This window comes from Poecilia formosa, unplaced genomic scaffold (genome assembly GCF_000485575.1).
Source record: "Poecilia formosa unplaced genomic scaffold, Poecilia_formosa-5.1.2 Scaffold197, whole genome shotgun sequence".
Lineage (NCBI taxonomy): Eukaryota > Metazoa > Chordata > Actinopteri > Cyprinodontiformes > Poeciliidae > Poecilia > Poecilia formosa.
In genome coordinates this window covers 663,362-678,015 of record NW_006800136.1, presented here as the reverse complement: position 1 = coordinate 678,015, position 14,654 = coordinate 663,362, and the positions used below count along the sequence as shown (strand labels likewise).

The 14,654-nt window shown below is 40.3% G+C and overlaps 1 protein-coding gene across 7 annotated transcripts in view; it reads left to right on the top strand.

The window, feature by feature from the left end:
* Positions 1 to 14,654, top strand: part of LOC103148065 (muscleblind-like protein 1) — a 73,640-nt gene that overhangs the window by 2,384 nt on the left and 56,602 nt on the right. For 6 of the 7 annotated variants that reach the window (XM_007566681.2, XM_016678971.1, XM_007566679.2 and 3 more), the window contains exon 1: positions 4,423 to 4,570. The exons of the other annotated variant lie outside the window; for it this stretch is intronic. The gene's annotated coding sequence lies outside the window, so the exon portion shown is untranslated. Of the gene's footprint in view, positions 1 to 4,422; positions 4,571 to 14,654 lie in introns of those variants that run through there. 7 annotated transcript variants of the gene reach the window in all.

The following is a 14,654-nucleotide window of genomic DNA, read 5'->3' as shown; positions in this document are numbered from 1 at the left end:
TCCATCCATCCATCCATCCATCCATCCATCCATCCATCCATCCATCCATCCATCCATCCATCCATCCATCCATCCATCCATCCATCCATCATATGAGGGTTCATGTCATTGGGTGAATGATGCCAGTTCATTTCAAAGACAGATTATATTTTTATTTTTTTTAAAGGAACTATTCTGGAAACCAAATATTTGTTCACTATAAAGTTTGTATTTTTCTAGAATGTTCCCTGTTTGTTTACGCTGCTGCAAAGAATGATAAATATTGTTTATGTCACAAGCCTCTTTACACATACCGTTTACCAAAGAAGGTGAAGGAAGCCATTTATGTTTCTGAACCAAACATTGTTAGAAAACACAAGTTAACTTATCTGCTGATGAAAGTTAAGGAAATGCAAACGCGGTCGATCGAACACAATCTTGATGGTCCAGCACTCCTCCGGTAAACAATATTCATGCCAATTATTTCTAAGTGATAAGATGCAGAGATGAATTTAGAATGTTTTTGAATCGTTTTGCTGCTGGGGCTTAGCTTGGGGGTTAGCCTATGGACAGACGCCACGATTCCCAACTACGCTCACAAAGTAAAACTGCAGAATACCTTCGATTTCGGCACACGTTGCAGACACAGGCAGCCTACACGATCATATTATTAGAAACTCAGGAACAGAGCGTTGGCCTGATGCGAATGTTAAAAAGCTGTCAGAATCACACCAGGATTCCCTGAAGGAACTTTCCAAGCCGTGCGATTTGTAAAACTCCCTTGGTGGAACTTCTTCTCCTCTTCAGTCGAACTCTGGCTTTGCTTAGCAGAGAAGATCAGGGATGATATATGGAACCAGATTTCGTTGTCCAAACTAGCCCCGACTTTGTTCTTTTTCAAACCTTTTTTTCTTTTTTGTTCCTCCCTCCCCCTCGTGCCTGTCTTTAATGGTGTGGAACACAGGGGACATATGTTCAAGAGTCCATGTCTTTTGTTTTGCTATGAGCAGAACGGGGGCCACCAACTCGTGTAAATGAGAGAAAGTCCTCGGTTTCTTACACAGACATCAGCGGAGCAGTGAGGGGGAACCTTAGTGCGCATTAAATTATCTGCAATTGCAGCAATTATCTGCAAGTCCAAAACCTCTCACTGTGCCTCGGCGCCTTATTACTGTGTCTCTCGCTTTAGACTTAAAAACCTGTCACTGGGAGAGTACTATTATTTAACAATAGGTGCCTGCTTCGCAGGTCAGTCACTGCTCTCCCTATGCATTGCTATGGGCAGGCCCCAACTACACATTTTAAAGCACAAATAATATCAATTCATGTTGGCATGACCACGGATAACCGTCCTTATTTTTTACACGTTACGATTGTTGCATAAAAAAGAAAAAAAAAAGTGCATCTTTCTGCATTGTTTTAGAGGGAGCAAAATGACAAATGCAGCCAATCCAAGAGGATATAAAACTCCGGTTGGTGTGCTGCAGTTTGGTGTGGAAGGTAATGCTAATTAGCGTAGGTGTAATGAGAATTTGTATTATTAAAACTCAGCAATATTTCTCAGGAGAATGAAGTCTGCACAGTGTTACGAAGCACTCTCTGGTTCCTGCCAAAGTCATTTTGTCCGGTGAAGTGAGTGAAAGCTGTTAATGTAAGCACTGGATGTGAAGCTGAGTTTGTTTTTTGTTTTTTTGACTTTTTGGTGTATCTATGTTTAAGATTTGTTTATTTTTTGTAAATTAGGTAAAAAGTTGTTCTTGAGACAACAAAATGAGACTTTTCTTTGGGCTTGGTAAAAGCAGAGCAGAGATTGAGTTACTATCGAACCGTATTTTATTTGTGAAGTCGCATTATGTGCTTTAGAATTAAACAAAAAGGAAAAACAGTAACTAATTTTGATTCTTGTGGAAGTTTCTGATTGTTGAACAAAATTTGGGGCTGATCAACTTTTTCAGTCACATTGTTCTACAGTTTGAAATCCTTTGAGATGCCAGTGAAAGTGTCAGAGTGAACCAAAGTAACACACCTTGGCCCTTCAACCACCTGTTGCTGCACACTGCTGGTCAGCTGGCTGAAAGGAGGCTACTAAACAGTTTTATGTCTTTATAAATCTGGAAAGGTCAAATGAAAGGATTCGCTTTTAACATTAAACGCCCTAAATATGCAAAACATTTTCGATAGATTTAGTTTTACAGAGTCAGACTGAAATTCGACTTACCGACCTTACATCATTTGATAAATAAATAGTAAATAAGTTGTGTGTTCACTCTGTTTTTAACCCTGGTTACAGCATGAGCTCTGGCAGTTGCCACCGATCACAGTGTGCATTACAAACACCATCAGTCCATCAACAGTAAATTATGACTTATCATAAATATCTGTTATATTCTATTTAGCATGGTTTTTACTAGCATATTCTTTTTAAGTTTTAATCAAAATGGAAATAATTTTACTCTCCAGAAATATTTGAAGTCTAAAAGCTGTGTTGCTCTCAATAAATTTAAACACAGATGTAAAGTTTTAGCATCTATAGTCCAAGCGAGAGGCCACCCACTCTCAGGGGAGCCCAAGCAGCTGCTTTGTTTGCTTATGCTTTGGGCTGGCTCTAAATGTGATTAGCCACAATTAAAGGTTTAATATACTTTATTAACTTTGTGTTTTTATAATATATTGTAACATTGGCCCGGCGCCTTCTCTAATGTGCATCAATCGCTGATATCTTTACTCCACGGTCACTGACAATAAATTAACTATAATAAATTCTGTAGCTTCTCTCTGAATATTATTGCTGGTATAGATATATGTATATTTTAGAATTTGTTTCGTTCCTACAAACACAAACAACAACAACAACGATGACATACATTTTTGAACCTGTTAAAAGTTCAGCATAATCCTGCAAAGCAGCTGCAGGACCTTTTTAGGGCACAAGACAATGCGGGGCGAAAATCAAAATTTCCACACAAGCTGGGGCCCCACGGTGAGTTGCTCTGGCTCTATGAGGAGCTGATAAATATTTATAGTAGCTGGAGCTAAACATTAACACGTTGAGCAGCGCAGAGATTCATCATAGGTGCTTTTGAGAGCAGACTGCAGGCTGCTGTTCAATCAACACCTTACTCTTCCACTCTCGCATACAAACTCGTACACACAAAAGCCAGTGCGGTGATAAATCCCAAACAAACCTGATATATTGCAACCGGTGATGTGGCTCTGAATCACTTGGCAACACCCACCTGCATGCAGCTCGTATACACACATACACGCACACACACACTTTGATGAGCAAAAAAAGAAGAAAAAAAAAAAACCGCCGGCACGGTCACAGATGCTCGCACACATAACACACGCACCTGACGTAGCGTTTGATGGAGTTAGACGCCATGGCAACAGAGCTGTGACTCTTGCTGTCCTGTGAGTGGACTGAAGCTGTGGAGGAGGCAGGAAAATACCAGCCAGAACCACTACTCAAAGAGTTGCTATTATTTTTTTTCCCTTCCTCCCAATCTGTCTTTTTCTGTAACTCACCGCTTTTTGTTTTCATCAGTTTTGCAACTGCTGTCTGGATGGTGTTTTATTTTGTTTTTTTTTTTTCTTGTTTCTCTGTGAGTGTGTTAGGAAGAAAGAGGCGGAGGAGAGGTCAGCAGGGTTCTTTTTTTTTTGATAGCGCAGAAACTGAGCCATCATCACAGAGAGTTGCGCTGATGCTCACAACCAGGAAGCACTCTGCGGGGATCTCGTTTGTTGACACTTTATTTCACCTCAACCTTTTCTTGCTGCCGTTTCCCGTTTCGGTCACAAAACAAAGACGTTTAAATCCTCTTAAAAAAAACAACTTATTTCTTGAAGGGTTATTTTTCTTTCTTTTTATTATTTTTATTATTATGATTTTTTTTTTATCCCTGTCAGTCAGATTTTAAAGGCGGCAGCGCAGACAAGAGCTTGAGGAAAAAGTGGGCTTGTAGGTGGACACAGCTTTTCACAGCATCTGCAAAGATTCACAGGCGGGCAGGGATGCAAAGAGGCGGGGAAACGATGTAGGTAGGTGAGCCGCGTACTGGTCTCCAGGTAGCGTTTTCACGGTCTGGCTGTTAGCATTTGTTAACACACGCGCGCACTCAAAACAGTTGCGCGCGCACCTTTACCGAGTGTGAAATTTTGTGGAACGCAGCTGAAGTTGGACTACAACACTCCGTCCTCTCTCTCTCTCTCTCTCTCTCTCTCTCTCTCTCTCTCTCTCTCTCTCATGCGGTCCAAGTGTGAGCTGTGAAAGGTGAACTTGCTGCCTGCCGTGGATAAATTATGTGCGACATGTTTAGCGGGGCCGCCTTATATGGAGACTGGTGTTGCTGAATACAGTAAGGCTCTGCCAAGAGAGGGAGCGAGGGAGGGAGGAAAAGAAGGAGGAGGAGGAGAAGGTATGAAGGAAGAGAGGCAGGGGAGGGTGAAAGTGAAGGGAAAGAAGAGAAGGAGGAGAGAGGGGCGAGTAACAGAGGGAGTGAAAGAGAGAGGACTGCCGCGAAGCAAGCATGAGGTTTTCGCTTCCCGTTCTCCCCTCAGCAGCAGTCAGATGAGTCCGTGCAGAGAGGCAGTAAGTCTTTACTGTTTACTGGGTTTATGTGTCTGAGGTTATGTGCTTACTTAGAAACAAAGCTCTATGTCAATTATGTTGTTTTTTTATTATTATTATTCATCCTGTCCTTTCGTATCTTTTATTCGCGATCTGGATGCTAAGGGATGCGTCTGAATGAACTAGTTCACAGCCAAAATCAGTGTTAGTTGGACTTGAGCAGTTTTAACGGGGCAAAGACCTGAGCTGACAAACAATAACTCAGTTTAAAAAAAAAAAAAACTGCAGAGATTAGCATGAGTTTCTGAAGAAAACACTTTGATTTGTGCGTTTGTTGCAAATTGTATTAAATCCTTTTGCATGGAGGAATGAATGAAAAAAAAAAGCACAGTTTCATTTTCACTGCATTACTCCAACTTACCAGCAAGACGATTGCTGCTTTAGACTTCAGACTGCACTCAGGAAATGATTCAAAAATCTAGCGTCATTCTGGCCGTCTGTTATACTCTGACATGCAAGCAAACCCTACATGCAAGCAAACCCTACAGGGATCAAAAGGACCAAAGAAAAGTTGCAGATTTGCTCCCAAGGAAGCATAAACCAACCAGTTAAAAATGTAAAATAACAAGAAAAGGAAAAAAAAAAGGATTTGGTGTTTCTCCTTTTAGGGAAGTAAAGTTATAAAATGACAAAGCTCCCTTTTACAGATGATGTACAATTGTAACTTTATTGAGAAACAGGCAGAGGATGTGGGGCAAGGACATCATGGCTGTAGAAAAGGTGCATCTTGTTTTGTGAACTGGCCCCTCCCAGATGCTGTTCAGAGGTCGGGTGTGCTACAAATCTATTGTTAGACATCATTAGTTGGCCCCTCTGGTAGAAAAAAAAGAAGCTAAATTACATTTATCTTTTATTGCAGGTGTGTAATCTAACAGCTGAGATTTTCTTTACCTGTTTGCCATTTTGGTTGGTCCTTATTTCAGTTGTTTTAAAATTCCTAATTATTGCTTGAATTATCTTTATTCAACCAATAAGTTTGTTTCTCTCAAAAGATAAGCAATCACGTTTCTTTTTGGGACGTCTTGTTGAAAATGTGCATCAACCAAGCCCTTCTTTCATTTACTGACCGATTATTTTAATGTTGGTAACTTGAACTGACATTAATAACCTTTAGTTTTTGTCAAAAATTCTTCATCAGGTTCAAGTCAGAACTCTGGCTTTACCGCTCCAAAATAATAAGATTGCTTCCAGTAGGAAACAAAAATATGTTTGGACAAATTGTGTTTGAAAAAGCGAACCAAAATTTTTTTTTGGTTTTGGCTGTGAACTAACTCATTTTTTACCCTTATTGAATGAATTTACTCAAATCAAAAGTTGATTTTAATGATGGCACTTGACGAAATGCTACACCTGATGCTAATTTTCACAATTGTCGACTATGTGATATTTCTAATTTTATGTTTTTATGATGAAAAGCACTGTCTTGTTGCCGAAATGTGCTATTACAAATGAACTTGATTGATTGATCTTTTCTCTAAACCTTTATTTGGAAATTGTGTAAAATTTTACACAGTTTTATTATATGAATGAATATATATATATATATATATATATATATATATATATATATATATATATATATGTGTGTGTGTGTGTGTGTGTGTGTGTGTGTATATGGAGGGTGCTGTTCTGCCATTTATATTGAACTGGAAATGTAAGAAGATGTGAACTTTCTCATTCATGAGGAAGAAGAGAGAGCAGACCTAAATAAGGAATGTATTTTATTTCCAGTTTCTATTCTGGGGGAAAAATAAACAGTTTATTTATCTAATCTTTAAGATTTCTTAATATCCGCTGATATTTTCATTCACTTTTGCCACCTATGATCCTGTTGCCTGTGATGTTTTGTGTCTTGCTTTCATGCAAACTGAAACAAAGGCCCGGTTCATCTTATTTACCAAATGCAATACCAGTGCTGTTTGCCAGTTGCTAAGCTTGCTTTTGAAACTCGAACGGTCTGGATCAACAGGCTGGCGAGGTAAAAGCTTCATTGCTTAGAGCCACAGATTCTTATGTTGTGAGGGAAGAACTTCTAAGTGTGCAGCTCCGATGTTACAGAAATCAAACACCGAATCTGAAAACTGAACTTCCATTTGTAAAAGAAGAAATCATGAAGACATGTGGGTGGTCCACCCACTAATATGCACGTCGCTGGAAGCGCAATAAGTCTTCTTTCTGTCCAAATAATTTTTGCAGCATTTATTTGTGCGGCTCCACGTTGTGCTTTTCGAACCGATTCGTTACACTCTGCTTTTCATCGGTGCCATGTCCGTTGTTATTGTGTACACATCCTTCTCAGCCTCTGATCTCAACACCTCTCTTTCTGTTTCACAGTTTTGCATTCTCACAAATCCTTGCCTTTGTTGCTCTCTCTTTCTCTCTCTCTCTGCAGCTTTCTGTCTGATTCTTTGTCTTAGGGGTTCATTATGGTTCATTCAGCGTCTCTCTGTCTCTCTCTCTCTCTGTCTGGCCAAAAAAAAGAAAATTCTTCTCTGCAGATCAGGGTACAGAGAGCCACAAGGTCATTAGAGTATAGGGTAGCAAGAGCAAAAAGACACCGAGCATGTTTTCACGCCTGACGGTGCGGTAGACTCGGTTCAACTGGGGACCAAAATTGAAAGATTTGCTACATTTTCAGCTAGTGCGGTTCACTTTCACGCTGCACTGTGTCAAATGAACAAAACCCTTTGAAAAACTTGTTGCTCTTGCCTTTCGCCTGCGGTGGTGCTGCACCAAGAACCGCTGACGGAAACGGACATGAAAAGATCTGAAGAAGACGCGGAGCAGACAACTTTGCGACACTCTCTTGAGCCGTTCTTTTATCTACTGATGTCTTGGAATAGTAGTTAGTTTGGCACAGATAGTTTCCCACATATTTGTGCTTCATCTGACTTTATTTTAGAAGACCTTACTAATACCGTAAATAGCTAACATTTTGTCGACTTTTAACAACAACATCCATTCTAAAAAGAGACCTGTTAGCGGCTAGGTACGGCACATTTCTTCTTCCTTCTAGTATCATTATCTTACCTGTCCCATTGAAGAAAAGCAACACAAATTCCCTGCTGTCTCTAGCGTTTGCTTGAGTGACGGAAACTAGTTCACATGTGCCATTAAATGAGCGCATTTTCTGGCCTGATTTAAGTTCATCTGTTATCAAGGGTAAAGAAAACAGGGAGGATTCACTGACAAAGGTCACATTAGGAGAATGTCTCTGAAAGCGGGAGTTCCACATGGCGCTTTAAAGCAGCGGATTGACAGCCACTCGCACCGCTGATGGGCTCTGGGGGGAGTCCCGCAAGGCCATTCACTGAGTGGCAAAAATCACGAGGAGTTTGTCAGTGGCATGTGATTGCTGTTTTCCCTGCAGTCTGCAAAGCTGTCACTGGACTAATGCACACCAGTGGAAGATGTAATCTGTAGTAAATACAGTTGGCTCCATGGAGGAGTCCTCTGTGATTTCCACAGATTAAGGTGTCAAACTGAATCATTGGTCATAGACGACTGAAGAGTACAGATTATCCCCCCGTTGTGCCCGATGCCTTTTCTGATGATGAGAAAAGAGATTTTGTGCCGCTCCGTTCGTGTGTGTGTGTGTGTGTGTGTGTGCGTGCGTGCGTGCGTGCGTGTGTGTGTGTGCGTGTGCGTGAGTGAGTGAGAGAGAGAGAGAGAGAGAGAGAGAGTAAGAGGGATTTTGGAAAGCTGGAGATGTTTTCTTTCAGGGAACATCCACTTCTTTGGTATTTCCTGATTAGATCTAAAATTCCAGACTTCAGAATGTGAAAAATTCCCACCATTTAAAAAAAAAGATCTTCTAAAATATATTCTATTTATTGATCTTAATGGCTAAAAGTATTTCAGCCGTTTAGCATCTTTCAGCAATCGTCTCGCTTTTCGTGATCCATACCCTGCCAGAGATTTTCATCTCCCCGATCGCTTATGAAATATTTCTGTCTCGATTTATGTTCCCTCTCTCTCTGAAACCTCTCCGTTTCCCTCTTGTCTGTTTGGGCTCCTATCTCATTATTCAACGAATATCTACGCTCAGTTTTTTTTTTTTTTTTTTTTTTTCACAGGCCATGCCACTTGTGCCTTCGCACCAGTCTACCTGTCCGTCCATCTGCCTGTCACTGTCTGCCTTCTCGTTGTTTACACGTCTCCCTTATTCATGGCTGCACGTCTATCCAGGTTGACATGTGCTTTAGTGTCAGAGTAGGAGTGACAGAACTAACCTTAAAAGGGCTTTCTGCATGCCTCTGTGCAGAAGAGAATGCGTGTGTGTGTGCGCGTATGTGTGTGTGCGAGTTGCTGTTTGCAATTTTTCATGAGTAATAACGGCCTATGTGCTTGAAATGCCACATGCCGATGTGGTGAAATCAAACTAGAAGGATTTTTTCTTTTTTTTTTCTAAAGTGGGTGTTTTTTTTTTCTCTCCCTGTTGCCTGAGATGTTTCTATGTCCCCTGGACATCTATCACTCACTGTCTTTTCTCGAGAGACTGCCTGTCTGTCCATCGATCTGTCTTCCAGCCCCTGTGAATCCTCCTCTTCTTTTAGCTGTTTTCCAATCTTTTTCAATCTTCCCACCCACACTCTTTTTTTAAAAAACACTCACAAATACTCACACACATGCAGGCACACACGCACGCACACCTCGGCCATTGCTATTCCTGAGAGGAGCAGACTAGTCTGGCGGTGGCTTGGTTTATGTCCATGAACTCAGTGACACCCTCCGCTGGCGCTGCATTACACCTCGGTGGCATCACAAGCCATACTGCAGAATATGGCCCCTGCACAACAATATCCGTATATGCATCGCACGCAAATCATTTCATTACCTTTTCTGCGCAGCACACACCAAGACTGCGCATTCGTGCGTCTCTTGTCTAACTCACACGTAAATGCTCCTTCTTTTATGTTTGCACACAGGGCTCTTTAAGCAGTTGCGTTGATATCACGGTGCAGACAACAGATTGCGCACGTGCCACTTGGCTGCACTTGTCGTCTGTCCTCCCCTCTGTTTGTCTTATCGCTGAAGGAGCGAGGCATAGATTGAGTTTGTTTATGTGTGCGTTTGTGTGAGAGCGAGGGAAAGCTATGCGTCGAGAGAGCACGCGAGAAATGGCGGGGCACTTGTGCACATGGTTAGGTCTTGAACAGCAACACCCTGGTTTCTTTCATGCATGCTTTTGGTGCATTTCTTCTGAAATTGATGCAGATCCGTCACTTCGTTCAGTCAATATGTCTTTGTGGCATACTTTAGTGAGTAAGATGAAGTAAATAAAAGAGCTTCAAGAATATTTTGTAAAATGTCAGTACCACGTTTTAAAGAGGTTGGGCAGATACTGTATGTTCTGCATTCTTACTTGCTTGTGTGGCGATTGATTGGTAGAAGAAAAGTAATGAATCCATGCTCTGCGGTGTTGCTCATAAATCCTTCTAAAGTCTAAGGTATTTTTTGGAATCATGGCCCTTTGCCAAATTTTAATTGGAAATATATAGAGGAGATGGTTTTGTCCTCTGTCTAAGCAAGGAGAAAATGTGTTCAGAAAGTGAAAGGAGGAATAAAGATGTCTATTGTTTGTGATTAACTTACCTCATTTCAAAAGGGCGGCCGAGCAGGCTTTTGCTTTTAACATTTTTCTTTCATTAACTGAACACACTTGAGCAAATACGAATAAAGAGCGGCCAACCTGAATTATTCAAAATAAAATATATATGTGCTTGTTCAAAAGGAGGGATTGCTGCAAATTCAAGTTAATGTAATCAGCCGGGCTTTCTCGCACAAATAACTTTTCAACAATTTGGATTTTCAACTACATTTGACTTTGTCTATGCCTGGGATCGAAGTGGATTTTATGCATTTAAACTGGAATTAATTTAAATTTAATTTAAATTGAATTTAATTTAATTTAAACATGCATTAGACAAATTTAATCATGTCGCATTATAATCCATTGATATTGCCATCTTTTGTTGGAGTTGTTACAAATGGCTAAAGTCCGTGAAAACAAACAATGCTCATCTGACCAGCTTGTTACCCACGAGCTTAATAATCATCAAGCTCATGTTGATATGTAGGAAAACAATTACCAATAAATTCCCAAAATCTAACTTTAAGGAGTCCAAATCATCCCTTTCATGCCAAATAAAAAGTAGTTTAAGACAAATGTTTTAAATAGCTGTTTTGGTCGAGGATGATGGAACAGAATATCTGAAGGAATTTAAACAAGTCTTTAACTAATTGACATTTTTATTAGTTTTGCACCTTTTAATAGTGGAAGATGATTATCATAGTAACTTTGATGGATGTCTGTAACCAACTACTTATTTATTTGCATAGTTTATAGAATCTGAGGTTACTTTTCTACTAAATTTTAAAATAACACATTTCAACATTTCAACATTTCAACATTGCACCTTAACCTCAACCCATTGCTGCTGCGACATCTAAGCTTGTTGCTACAGACTCAGCAGAGGCTGCATTGATGGCGCAACGTCGTTTAAAGACAACGTCTTTCTGCCGTTCTGACCATATGGCCATGACATGAGGCTGGACCTGACACCATTAACCGCTTCGTCCTTGCTTTGAGCGCGGTTGACTCAGTTGCTGTAGCGATGATGACCTTGCAGCACTTTACGGTGATACTGCAGCATAAGGTGCTGTGTGAACAAGAAACGGTCTAGAGACAGCGTGAAGGAGAGGTAGAGGGAAGGGCGAGGCGGTGTAGGTAAATAAAGCGAGGACGAGTACTTTTAAAAAGAGGGCTCACGTTCACCGACTTGTTTATGTCATACCATACGACTGGTGCGACCGGGGAGACGTTGAAACAGTTTTTGATGGGAAGAAATAGCTGAATAGAGAAAAAAAAACTAAAAAAAAAAAAAAAACGGAAAGCGGGGAAATCAAAAGAGATAAACTGTGATAAAACGTATCAAGATGGTAGAACAGAAGCAGCAGCAGTCCACTGAAATAAGGAATCGACTCTTCTCCTTACTGCTTTCCACTCTTATTTCTACTGGTTTGTGCCCAAGGGCGGAACTAGAACTATAAGGGATGCAGAGAAAAAGACGTGGAACATGTAGCGATATATGTGTGTGTGTTTATCATCCGTGGATGATAAAAACGGTTTTTCTACCTACGCCTCTCAACCTGAGACCAGCCCCTGTCTCTCACCACTAACTCCTCTTGTTTGTGTCCCATCACTGTCAGTCTGGTAGTTCTACCTCTCTCTTAGGCTCCACTCCCCTATCTAAGTTTTCCTCAATGCTTCTCCCCACCCAAAGGTCAGCGCAGGTCGTTTACAGACGATATCCTCGTCAGCTGGCGATGCAATGTAATACGAAGCGTCCAGCTGCTGCAGTCAGCGTCCTTTAGCCTCTCATTTTGCTGAATATTCTGCCCTTGTTCCATCTCTACTTTCTCTTTTTCGTGTTTTGGTTTTCTCCTCCTCTTTTCAAAAAGTCCACCTCCTAAACTCTGACACTGTGAGGTCATGAATATCTGAACTCAACCCTAGATAACATTTTTATGAGTCTGTTTTAAAGCAGGCAATAATTCAGCTACATGCTGCCATCATTTTGTTGCAGATATCTTTAACACAGTGTGTCTCCATAGAAGTTAAAGGGCATCTAAGCCAATCAGAATCAAGCTGTGCAATCAGCCCCCCCCAAAAAGACGTCTGACAAACAATAATTTACAACGTCCTATAAAATGCATGCACATATGAGCGCATGAAATCACATGCAACTTTTGTAGCACGAGCAAAACAACATAGAGATGCAATACACATATATGTGTGTCACAAAGCAATGCAAGCTGAGTGTCAGTGACCTGACATCTACGTTCTGTAGATGCTCTGTCGTCACTGACGAAAATTCAGTTATTCTCTTGTGGTTCAATATTCTTTCTTGTGTTGACGTGTGTGTGTGTGTTGCTTTTTTTTTATTTCTTTTTTAGATGTACCAACATGTGGCAAAATAAGAAAAAAGAAAAAAAACGTGACAGGAAATGTCTGGAATATCATATTTCCAACCCTTTTGATTGCCGCACACCAATTCCCAGGACATTCAAACAGACGATAGTTGACGCAGTGACTCTTGGGAATCTTTTGTTTTAAATCAAATTCATCTTCTCATTCGCCGTCACGCCTCTGTTTCGCTCTCTGTGTCAAAGATCATCAAACTTTCTTAACCTCTTCCCGAAACCTTTCTTGTTTTCCTGTTAGGGCTTTTTGTTTTGTTTTTTTTTCTCTCCAAAGGGAGTTATTCAAGGTGAATAGGCTCTTCAGATCTCTGGCTTCTGTTTGCTACGTTTTCCTTTCATTCTTCCTTTGCACATTGCTCTCGTGCACGAAGAGCCAAATGTGGCTTCAGTTAACTGTGGAATTCCACATGATTGGTGCCAAACTGTGCACATTAATTTCAGGATTTGCAGCTACCTCAAGCAAAAACCACAGAAAGCATGGCTTTAATGCAAAAGCTTAAGTCCTGTTAATTGTAACTTTGTTTTTATTTTTTGTTCATTTAATTATTTGAAATCACTTCTTTAAACTTAATTTTCATAGAACTGTGTTTTTTTTTTGTTGTTTTTAATCATTTATGTTCCTTTCATGTCAAATTGTCACTGGATTCCAGGACATCCAGTATCACCGGTCAATTAAATGGCCTCTAGTCTTTTTTTTTTTTTTTGGCTTTGTATTTTTGCTCGCAAAATTTGTTTGGATTTGTTTGAACAAATCCAAACATTTATTCCATACTTGTGCTTCACATTCATTCAATTACAATGCTGTTTTCTTGGCCAGACAATGTGAATTAATTTAAAAATAGAGCAGAAACGATGCCAATGTGTGGGGTCAGGATGCTGCAGTCCTGCAGTGAAAAGATAAAAATAGAGATGCAGAGTTCATAATATTCCATCTCGATTTCAAGGGTCTTAAACTTTCTTAAAGTGAAGTGACAAACTATGTATGTGGAATTTCTTATCCGTCTCTCTTAAACCTTTTCATGCTATAACTTCAAACTTTACTGTTTTTTTTATCTGAATTTCACGCAACCCACCAACACAGAACTGCATAATTGTTAGCGGTGGGAAAATTCTCACGGTTTTTCAAATTTTGACGAACAAAAATTGGAAAAGTTGTGTATTTAACACTTAATGAAACAATCTGACACCGCAATTTTAGCTGTAAATCTTTTGAGGTGCCAACTCGATTTTCGATTCTTGGCACAGAATCTCAATTGGATTTAGGTGTGGACTTTGACTAGGCCTTTCTAAACACATATAAGTATTTTAATTCATAGCAACCTTTGGTTTTCCTCCAAGAGTGTTCAGCTCAATCTATCTTCTCAACAACTCTGCACATCTTCTCATGATGCTGCCACCACCATTTCCCTGATAAGTTAAAGGTTATTTGCAATGTTAACGTTCCTCCACTCATGTGATTTTTGTTTGTAGTTAATAAAGTGACGTCTCATTTGACCAATTCACCTTCACTAACATGTTTGTTGTATCCACTATAAACTTCAGACTGAACTGTGTATGGTTCAGCAAAATTTGCCGTACAATATTTGCTTTCACATTGTATGCATTTCTAACATTTTGAACAAGAGATAATGATGATTAGCCCCGAGAGTGTTTACATCTCAGAAAAGTGTTTATTAGACGGGGGTTGATAAACCTCTGCTGTAATTTATGCCATGTCATCTGCTGTGAGTGTGTGCAAACTGATCCCTGCGCAAAGGTCACGGTCAGCAACAGGAAGCGCGGAGACAGAATCTGTATCAACGTGTTTACATTTCGCCCCGGCTTGTTTACCGCAGGCGAAAACACTGGAGAAAAATTAGGAAAGTAATGCTTTAAATTCAGAAATTAGTCTCCATCTCTGACACACGTGGGTCTGCGTGTGTGTGTTTGGGTTCGCTGCAGTCACTCGAGGCTAGCGTTGACAGATGAGCTGAAGATCAGACAACTTTCTTCAACTGAGGGATGATTACCTGAACCTCTGTGGCACTCTTGGCGTTACACTCTGTTCTTATAATGAGGT